Raw genomic sequence first — 10324 nt, 5'->3', positions numbered from 1 at the left:
GCGGCCGGCGCCCCAGTGCACGACGGGAGAAGGTTGCCGGCACGCCAATCCCGGGTGCCCAGGACGCCCGGCCCCCGCAGGCCCGGGCTCTTAGTGGCAGCCCCGCTCCCAGGGCGGAGCGCTCGACCCCGCCCAGGCCCTGGTTGGAGTCCGGATCCCGCTCTCACTTGGGACGCTGCTCGGTGGACGCGGGCGAGGGAGGAGACGGGGCTCTGACGTCCAATCCGGAGCCTCGTCCCTCCCATTGTTGTCAGGTCCAGCCAATCAGCGGCCAGGAAGCGTCCCTAGAGGTCCTAAAGTGGGTCTGAGGGCAGAGATGGTGCTGAGAGTGGGAGGGTTCTGAGCGTGGAAGCCTCGCGAAGTCTGGAGAGGGTCCCCGGGGAACTGGAGCCCGTAGGTTCCAGTTCCCCGGCGGAGTTATGAAGGGGACGCCAACTCAGATTCGAAAACCAGATTGTCCGAACAAAAACCGAACTGAGGATGGTCCAGCAATCACCAGTTTCACTTGCGATACAAGCCTAAGGAAGGATCGTGCAGCTACTTATTAATAAGAAAGAAATATCCGTTGACTATGATGAAGACTTTTTTTTAATGTTGTTGAAATGTCGTTTAACTATCGGCTTAAAGATAATTTTAGCAAAGGTAATTTCAAGGAAAAACTTATAGTCACAAATACAAGCTCTGGAGTTAGAAGACCGGGGTACAATACCCAGCACTACACTGACCATGTGGCCTTAAACTGGTCTTAAATCTTTATGTCTTATTTTCCTCTTCTGTAAGGTGGAGCTAGCTCATAAGGTAAGGTGCACGTACCACAAAGCAGCTTTTCTCAAACGTGTTGGTCTCAGGATCCTTTTACATTCTTACAAATGATGAAGGACCCCAAAGAGATTTGTTTATGTGGGATGTTCACCGGATTAGAAATTTAAATTGAGAAATTAAAAAACATTTACTAATTCTCCTAAAACTAATAATTAATCGTTACATGTGAACATAATATGTTTTATGAAATATAACTACACTTTCCAAAAACAAATTGAGTAAAGGAGCATGACATTACAATTTTTCAAATCTCTCATGTTTGGCTTAATAGAAGGCAGCTGGATTCTCATATTTGCTTCCACATTCGCTCTGTTATGCTGTTGTTTTGGACTAGGAAATGCAGAAAATCTGGTCTCGCACAGATACATAGCCGGAAAAGGGAGAAGTATCTTTAGCCTTCTCTGATAATTGTGGATACTCTTCTTTTTTAATCCAAAAATGTCATATTAGTCACCCTCTGAGCTGTTACATGGGAGCAAGTGGGGTGTGCGTGGGGACCGTTGATGGCAGGGGCCTCCGGGTTGCCAGGGGTAAGTATACCAAGCTCACACTGGACACCAGGCTGTCTACCAGATTGGAGAGATGAAGGAGTTTGGAGAAATTTATCATTTTATCTGGAACGATCTGAGGGAAGGTCCTGCTGCCAAATCTTGGAGCCAGCCATGCCTTTCACCTCCAATTCGTGTGAGATGCCGTGGGTATCCGCACAGGTGGCCCCAACAGGTCTGTGCTGAAAAGAAAGTTACTATTTCCCAGATGCTACTAACAGTGGAAGAACTACAGGAAAGGTTCCGTGGTGATGACAGTCCGGTGGGCCCCTGCAGAAGGCTGTCAGGTGAGCATGAGCACCTGTGAGGTGTGGGGTGCCAGCGTCCTCCTCCTCAGAAGGAGGGCAGTCAGGAAGTCATGGAACTCATCTAAGAAGTGTTCTGTATACAGAACTTATTCTAGGCCCCGCTTGGGATGGGGCAGTTTGTTTACTAACTTGCAAGAAGTTACTTCTCAGATTGCTCAGCCATTTCATTTGGAATCACTTTTTTGGAACTGAGGTATCAAATTTTCCGAGTGAAGGTATCTCATTCATTAGGGCCAGCCGGAGACCTTTTCAGCATTCTTCCAAACTTGGAGAATGCAGGGAGTGTCTAGCCTCCAGCCACTCTCAGTGGGTCTTGTCCACCCCATTTCCATTTTGCTTTTGTTAGAGGCAAGAGGGAAGTTGGCCATAGTCTGCTTAGGGCTAGAAAGCATCAGGCTGTTCCTGGAATCTCTATTCAGTTGGAAGAGTGGGACAACGCCATGGGGTACCACAAGGTCAGTCTTGATGTGGAAGACCCCACTGATAGTGGCTGATTTCTAAGTAGGAGGGCAGTCGGTGCAGGGGGTGTGAGCCTCTATGCTCCCCACCCCTGAGCAGTTCTTTTAACCATCTTATATGCTCAGGATTCACTTAACAAGTTTAAAAAAAAAACAGGGACTTCCCTGGTGGCGCAGTAGTTAAGAATCCGCCTGCCAATGCAGGGGACACGGGTTTGAGCCCTGGTCTGGGAGGATCCCCACATGCCACGGAACAACTAAGCCCATGTGCCACAACTACTGAGCCTGCTCTCTAGAGCCTGCAAGCCACAACTACGGAGCCCGAGTGCCACAACTACTGAAGCCCGCACACCTAGAGTCCATGCTGCGCAGCAAGAGAAGCCACCACAATGAGAAGCCCGCGCACCGCAACGAAGAGTAGCCCCCGGGGCTTCCCTGGTGGCGCAGTGGTTGAGAGTCCGCCTGCCGATGCAGGGGACACAGGTTCGTGCCCCGGTCCGCAAAGATCCCACATGCCGCAGAGCGGCTGAGCCCGTGAGCTATGGCCACTGAGCCTGCGTGTCCGGAGCCTGTGCTCCGCAACGGGAGAGGCCATAACAGTGAGAGGCCCGTGTACCGGCAGGTTTGGAAAAAAGAATTCCCTTCCTCACACCGAAGTTTTCAGTAAAAGAACAGATCTTTTCTTCTCTCTAGAGGCTGGCTTTTTTCAGCTGCAAGGCTGGTACTGGCAGGTCCACCATCAAGGGGGAAATAGATTTCCTTAACATTCCTCAGGATCGCATCTCCACTCTGGCTGGAAGGGCTCAGTCCCTGTTGGTTCTTGACATTGCCCAGAGCTCTGGAGACGTGTTCGTCCACTACGCTGCTAGCTGCTAATGTCCCCTTGGAAATAGGTGAAAAGGACACCGCAGGAATTCCATTCAGTCTTGATAGGGCTTTGTATCTGGACAGCGGTCTCCCTCACTTCTTCCATCGTGACCCGGGGGAGCGCTTAGTTCTCGACCATCGGCGGAGACAGAGCGAGATGCTACGGCCGGGCCAGAGTGCGTTTTGACGGCCAGAGCTGCGAGAGCTGCTTGAGCCGCTTTAAAGCAGCTCAGTGCTGACCCAAGCAGGGCCTCTGGATACTCTTATTTGATACTAGCAAAACTCAAGAAATGGTAGATTCTTTTAAAAAAAATATTTATTTATTTATCTGGCTGCGTCGGGTCTTAGTTGCGGCATGGAGGATCTTGCGTTGCGGCGTGGGGGATCTTTAGTTGCGGCATGCGGGATCTATTTCCCCGACCAGGGATCGAGCCCTGGCCCCCTGCATTGGGAGCATGGAGTCTTAGCCACTGGACCACCAGGGAAGTCCGTATTCAGTATTTTAAAAATCACATTTATGGGCTTCCCTGGTGGCGCAGTGGTTGAGAGTCTGCCTGCCGATGCAGGGGACACGGGTTCGTGCCCCAGTCCGGGAGGATCCCACATGCCGCGGAGCGGCTGGGCCCATGAGCCATGGCTGCTGAGCCTGTGCATCCGGAGCCTGTGCTCCGCAACGGGAGAGGCCACAACAGTGAGAGGCCCACATACCGAAAAAAAAAAAAAAAAAAAAAAAATCACATTTATTAAAATCATCACTGATCTCATCCCTCTTGTGAAACCGTCAAACTCACTGGTGGATACCACATTTTCCTGTAGGATCAGAAAAGTTTCCCCTTCTTTTCTAGGTTCTTTAGCTGGTCTGCTAATTAAATTGAAGTAAGATAAATTAACAGGAGAAAATACAATTTCAAACTTAGGGGAGCTCCATAAAAATGAGACCCAAGGGCAAGTTAGGCAGTTGAGACTTATATGCCATCCTGAGCTGAAGACTGGGATATGGGCCTGGGGCTTCAAAAGGGGGAGGGCAATTCACAGGACTAGAAGAAGAGCAGATGTTTGGTAATTAGAAGTTTGCCCAGCCATGCTGATAAGTCTTTCAGATAAAAAAGTTATCTCTGGGGCTTCCCTGGTGGCCCAGTGGTTGAGAGTCTGCCTGCCGATGCAGGGGACGCGGGTTCGTGCCCCGGTCCGGGAAGATCCCACATGCCGCGGAGCAGCTAAGCCCGTGAGCCGTGGCCGCTGAGCCTGCACGTCCGGAGCCTGTGCTCTGCAACGGGAGAGGCCACAGCAGTGAGAGGCCCGCGTACCGCAAAAAAAAAAAAAAAAAAAAAGTTATCTCTGGTCGTAGCTCTTTTTCTGATACAGACCCTGTATCTAAATTCTATTAGGTAGTCAGGGACAGGTAAAAGTTTTTCCTAAGTCTGCTGGGTGTTACTGCCTTCAGCTCGAAATAATGCACATGCCAAAGTACCATGTTTAGGGGTGGCATATTCTCCCCTTCAGCACATAGTCCAAAATTATAATTTTTTCTTGAAATCTCAAGTTTTATCATTGGCAGAAATACTTTCTTTTCCTTAAAGTGGTAGTTTCATTTCACTCAAATACCCAAGTCGAATAACCATAGTTTTTGTCATTCTTTCCCCAAAAATGGTATTCTATGAAAAAAAGCAGCTAGTTCAATTCACACATCTCAGACAATTGCACAACTGTGTACTTCAGTAATTCGCAGAAGTGCTTTAGGTACATGTCACATTTCATCATACAGAACATTAAAAAGACACATACTCTAGGAGAGAGATTTCATAAAATTAATCATTTGTACTGCTTCATCAAGGATAGTCTTAAGTGGGCCTTCCCTGGTGGTGCAGTGGATAAGACTCTGCGCTCCCAATGCAGGGGCCCTGGGTTCGATCCCTGGTCAGGGAATTAGATCCCACATGCATGCCGCAACTAAGAGTTTGCATGCCACAACTAAGGAGACTGCCTGCCACAACTAAGGTGCCCATGTGCTGCAACTAAGGAGCCTGCCTGCCACATCTAAAACCTGGCACAACCAAATTAATTAATCAATTAATTTTTTTTAAAAAGGATAGTCTTAAGTGAAAGTGGCTTCTTAATTCTTTTACTGCCTAGGTGTGGCAGTGAAAAATACAAGTATAGGGACTTCCCTGGTGGCACAGTTGTTAAAAATCTGCCTGCTAACACAGGGGACACAGGTTCGAGCCATGGTCCCGGAAGATCCCACATACCACAGAGCAACTAAGCCCGTGCACCCCAACTACTAAAAGCCTGCATTCTAGATCCCGCGAGCCACAACTACTGAGCCCGCGTGCTGCAACTACTGAAGCCCACGCGCCTAGAGCCTGTGCTCTGCAACAAGAGAAGTCACTGCAGTGAGAAGCCCGCGCACCGCAACGAAGAGTAGCCCCTGCTCACCACAACTAGAGAAAGCCCGTGCAGCAATGAAGACCCAACACAGCCAAAAATAAATTAATTAATTAAAAAAGAATACAAGTATAGTACAAGTTGGTGCCACACTGCCTTGATTCATCCTAATACGCCAGCAGTTTCATCCACTTTTACACAATCAGTGAAAATACCAACACAATGAAAAAGAGCAAATAATGTCAATATCATTATGAAAATAGTTTTGACCATGCAGACTCCCTGAAACCATCTTAGGCACTCCCAGAGTGTGTGGACTATACTTGGAGAACCACAGAATATATCTGTAGAACGTATCCACTCATTCAACAAACATTTATTGAGCCCTTTCTATGGTCTAGGCACTATTTTAGGCATTAAAAGTAAAGCAGTGAGCCAAATAGGAAAATACCCTGATCTGCTGGAGCTTGACTCAATAAGTGTTTTCAAATAAATTCATTAGATAACTTTAATGAAATATAGGTTTCACAAATAGGCAGTGCCCCACCTCTGGCTCATTGTTTCCACATTAATTTCTAATACTTGATAATGGGGCCCATCTTTGTTGCACTTGAAATGCTAGCAAAGCACAGCACTCCAAGCAGTGATCCCTTCACGTGAGAAAAACCAATCAGTGTCAGGGCTATGGGTGCATGATTTGATAAGTATAGGTAATTAGAGTCCAGTTACTACCTGGAAGTCACATGAGAATCAGACTGACCAGGGGAGGTAAGAGAGACAGATCGCTCTTAAGTATATTTGCCTTTTAAAAGAGAATGCTTGTTAACCCCAAATGAATAAAAATCTTTAACAATAGAATTTCAAGTAGTAGTCAAAATGAAACAAAGAATCTTATACCCATTAGGATGGCTGCTATCAAACAAAACAAAAAACAAGACAACAAACGTGTGAGGGTATGGAGAAATTGGAGCTGTTGTGCACAGTTGGTGGGAATGTAAAATGGTGCAGCCACTGGAAAACAGTATGGATTTCCTCAAAGAATTAAAAATAGAATTACCAATGATCCAGCAATTGCACTTCTGGGTGTATAACCAAAGTAATTGAAAGCAGGGTCTGGAAGAGATATTTGTACACCCATGTTTACCTAAAACCTGGAAGCAACCCAAGTGCCTAACAACAGATGAATGGATAAGCAAAATTTGATATATACAAATGGTGGGGGCTTCCCTTCCCTGGTGGCACAGTGGTTAAGAATCCTCCTGCCAATGCAGGGGACACGGGTTCAAGCCCTGGTCCGGGAAGATCCCACATGCCGCGGAGCAACTAAGCCCGTGCGCCACAACTACTGAGCCTGTGCTCTAGAGCCCACGAGCCACAACTACTGAAGCCCGCGTGCCTAGAGCCCGTGCTCCACAAGAAAAGGCACTGCAATGAGAAGCCCGTGCACCGCAACAAAGAACAGCCCCACTCGCCGCAACTAGAGACAGCCCATGTACAGCAACAAAGATGCAACGAAGACCCAACGCAGCCAAAAATAAAATAAATAAATTTATTTTTTTAAAAAATGGGACATTCTTCAGCCTTAAAAAGGAGGAAATTTTGACGTATGCTATACTATATGTCCATATGAATCTTGAGAACGTTATGCTTATGAAATAAGCCAGTCACAAAAAGACAAATACTGTATGATTCCATTTATATGAGTACTTACAGTAGTCAAAATCATGAGACAGAACACAGAATAGTGATTGCCAGGGCCTGGAGGAAGGGAGGAATGGGGAGTTATTGTTTAATGGGTATAGTTTCAGTTTTGGTGTTTTTTTTGCAGTATGCGGGCCTCTCACTGTTGTGGCCTCTCCCGTTGCGGAGCACAGGCTCCGGACGCACAGGCTCAGTGGCCATGGCTCATGGGCTCAGCCTCTCCGTGGCATGTGGGATCTTCCCGGACCGGGGCACGAACCCGTGTCCCCTGCATCGGCAGGCGGACTCTCAACCACTGCACCACCAGGGAAGCCTTATAGTTTCAGTTTTACACGATGAAAAAAGTTATGGAGATGTATGGTGGCAATGGTTACACAACATTATGAATGTATCTAACTTTTTTAAATGTTTTACATATTTTACCATAATTTTTTAAATTGTGGAAAAAATTAAAGAATTTCAGACAGTGCAGAGGAAAATATTTTAAAAGTCCTGTACTTCCTCCACTCCTTAAATCACATTTCAGAAGCAGCTATCTACTGTACTTAAAATAACTACTGTGTACTGAGGGCCAGCTATGTGCCATTCCCTTTACACATTACTGTTAATCCTGCAGAAATGCTGCATGTTAGGTCTTAAATAATACTTTCATATTTTAGATTTTCATGGAAGCTGCTGAGGCTCAAGAAGTTAAGCGGCTTGTCCAAAGTTACACAGCAGGCAAATAATAGAGACAGAATTGAATCCAGTTCAGCCTGATACCAAGTCCTTGTTCTTTTTTGCAACATCACACTTCCTCCTTTCCCCCCATTCCTGTGATTTTTGAAACTTCATATGACAGACATATTTCCTGTTGGCATGAGCAATGTCACTTCGAGTGTTGTCTTGAGCAAGATCATTACGACTGAGTTGCCATTACCCTTAGAAAGAGAAGAAACCCTGAAGGTCTGAATAGTTTGAAATGTCATCATTCTTATGGGAAGAGAAAAGAACTAAATCCATTTAATCCCAAAAGACTTTCAAAAAAGATTTTGTTAATGCAGAAACTTGGAGGCTTGAGAGTTTGACATCCATCCCTGGCAGGATTCCAGAACAGATGATTAACAAGAGAGCTCTTAGTTGATTGCAGATTAGCATAAACTGGTGGCGCTCTGCTACCTAAAAAGAGAAGGTGACCTTTGACTCCCTTAATTCAAGAATGATGTAGAGCGCCAGGGCCATGATGGCTCCCTCTACTTTGAAATATGCTTATAAGAGGCAGAACTTAACAAACTAGATGTGCTAGATCTGAAACTGTTGTCCTATGATATACAGTTTAAGAAAATGGTGACGGGGGCTTCCCTGGTGGCGCAGTGGTTGAGAGTCCGCCTGCCGATGCAGGGGACACGGGTTCGTGTCCCGGTCCGGGAGGATCCCACATGCTGCGGAGCGGTTGGGCCCGTGAGCCATGGCCGCTGGGCCTGCGCGTCCGGAGCCTGTGCTCCGCAACGGGAGAGGCCGCAACAGTGAGAGGCCCGTGTAGCGCAAAAAAAAAAAAAAAAAAAAAAAAAAATGGTGACATTTAGCTTAGAAAAGAGAGACCTTAAGGAACATGAAGGCGGAATTTCAATACTAGAAGTACAATATGAAAGAGGAATTAGGTTAACAGAAGAGAACTGTGTGCTGCTGCAGAAGCCAGAAGTAAGGAAATAGGTGGCATTTACATGGGGAAGCAGAATTCAGCTCAGTATGAGGAATTGGGGATAACAGCATTTTATGCAGGCAGAAATATGGTTTTGGAGTTAGAAATAACATCAAATCTTGATTCCAACACTTTCTTGCTTAATGCCATTGGACAGGTTACACGGCCTCTGAGACTTTTCTGCAAAATGGAAATAGCAATTCCACCTCCCGGGGTTGATGTCAGGATTAAATAACATTAATCAAGGACTTAAGAAAATTCCTAGCTAGTAGCTAATAGTATTACAACTAAGTTTCTCATCATTAAAATTATTAAAAACAGAATAGGGCACTTCAGGAGGGAATGAATAGATGAATTTTTGCCTCTTCATGGACACCCAACCCAAAAATGTCTCAGGAAGAGCTGCCCTCTTCTCTGCTCTCACAGCTCTTTTAGCAAAACTGTTTTATGATATTGCTGGGCTGGGTTTCTTTCATGGCAATTCTCCAGAATCCTGCACAGTACCTGGCTCAGCAAAACTGTTATATAAATGCAGACTCCTGCATTCTGGGGTGGAGTGTAGTAGACTAGTTGCCTTTTTCCTTTCCCTCTGATTAGGAGGATGTTTGAATTCCAGGTAAGGGGGAAAACGTCACCTTGGTGGTAGAAGTTCTGTTTAGTTCCTGATTGGATAAGGAAAAGTAGAGTAAGGGGGGAGATCGAAAAACCCCACAAATATTATGTGAAAAAAAGAGACGAAGGAAATCTTGATCACCTACATTTTCTGTCAGGTAGAAGAACATATTAATTCATTTAATCATTTAGTTAACAAATGTTGATTGATTGCTGTATGCTAGAGATTGACTACTGTATGCTAGGGGCTGTACTGGGCCAAGGTTTCTGCCCTTACTGGAGTGGTGTTTTGAGTCCAAGAGAGAAGACAGACATGACAATAAAGTGGGGTGAATATTACGCTGAGACCGAATTCCCACGTGAGCGGGTTTGGGGACAGCAATCTAGTTGATATTAGAAGAACTAAAACACTTGTCTCAAAGAATAAGAAACATGTTTTTTTGCCTATTTCTGTGGGGAGGCTGGGTGAGGGAGGGGTGTTCATGAATAATGGGGGTTTTGGCACTAAAGCCACCCTTTGGTGCAGCCAATGAGATACTATGATGACACCTACCAGGCGGACCTAACCTAGCCTAAGGGGTCAGCGAAGGCCTCGAAAGGGAAGTACTGTAATCTCAACGCCGAGGCGTAGGAGCCTCACAGAGACCTGGCGAGAAACCTGTTATAAGATTCAAAATTTTCAAGGATGTGAACTACTGTCCAGAAGTGGCTGATACTTTAGACCAAGCATCAGACTCGCTTGTAAAACCACAAGTTTTAATTTTCGAGGTTGCAGCTTTCTAAACTGCAGTCGCTTCGGCGGCACTAGCTATTGAAGAACTAAGTAAAACTCCAAACCCTCGCAAACTGTGCGTGGCGCCGTGGAATGCGCGCAGCACTCCGGGTCTTGTAGTCTGGGACGGACTCCGAGTCCCATAGCGCTGTGCGGCGGGACGTCGCGCC

This window comes from Mesoplodon bidens (assembly GCF_964165515.1).
Source record: "Mesoplodon bidens genome assembly, chromosome: 19".
Taxonomy (NCBI): domain Eukaryota; kingdom Metazoa; phylum Chordata; class Mammalia; order Artiodactyla; family Ziphiidae; genus Mesoplodon; species Mesoplodon bidens.
This window is presented reverse-complemented; position numbering follows the sequence as displayed.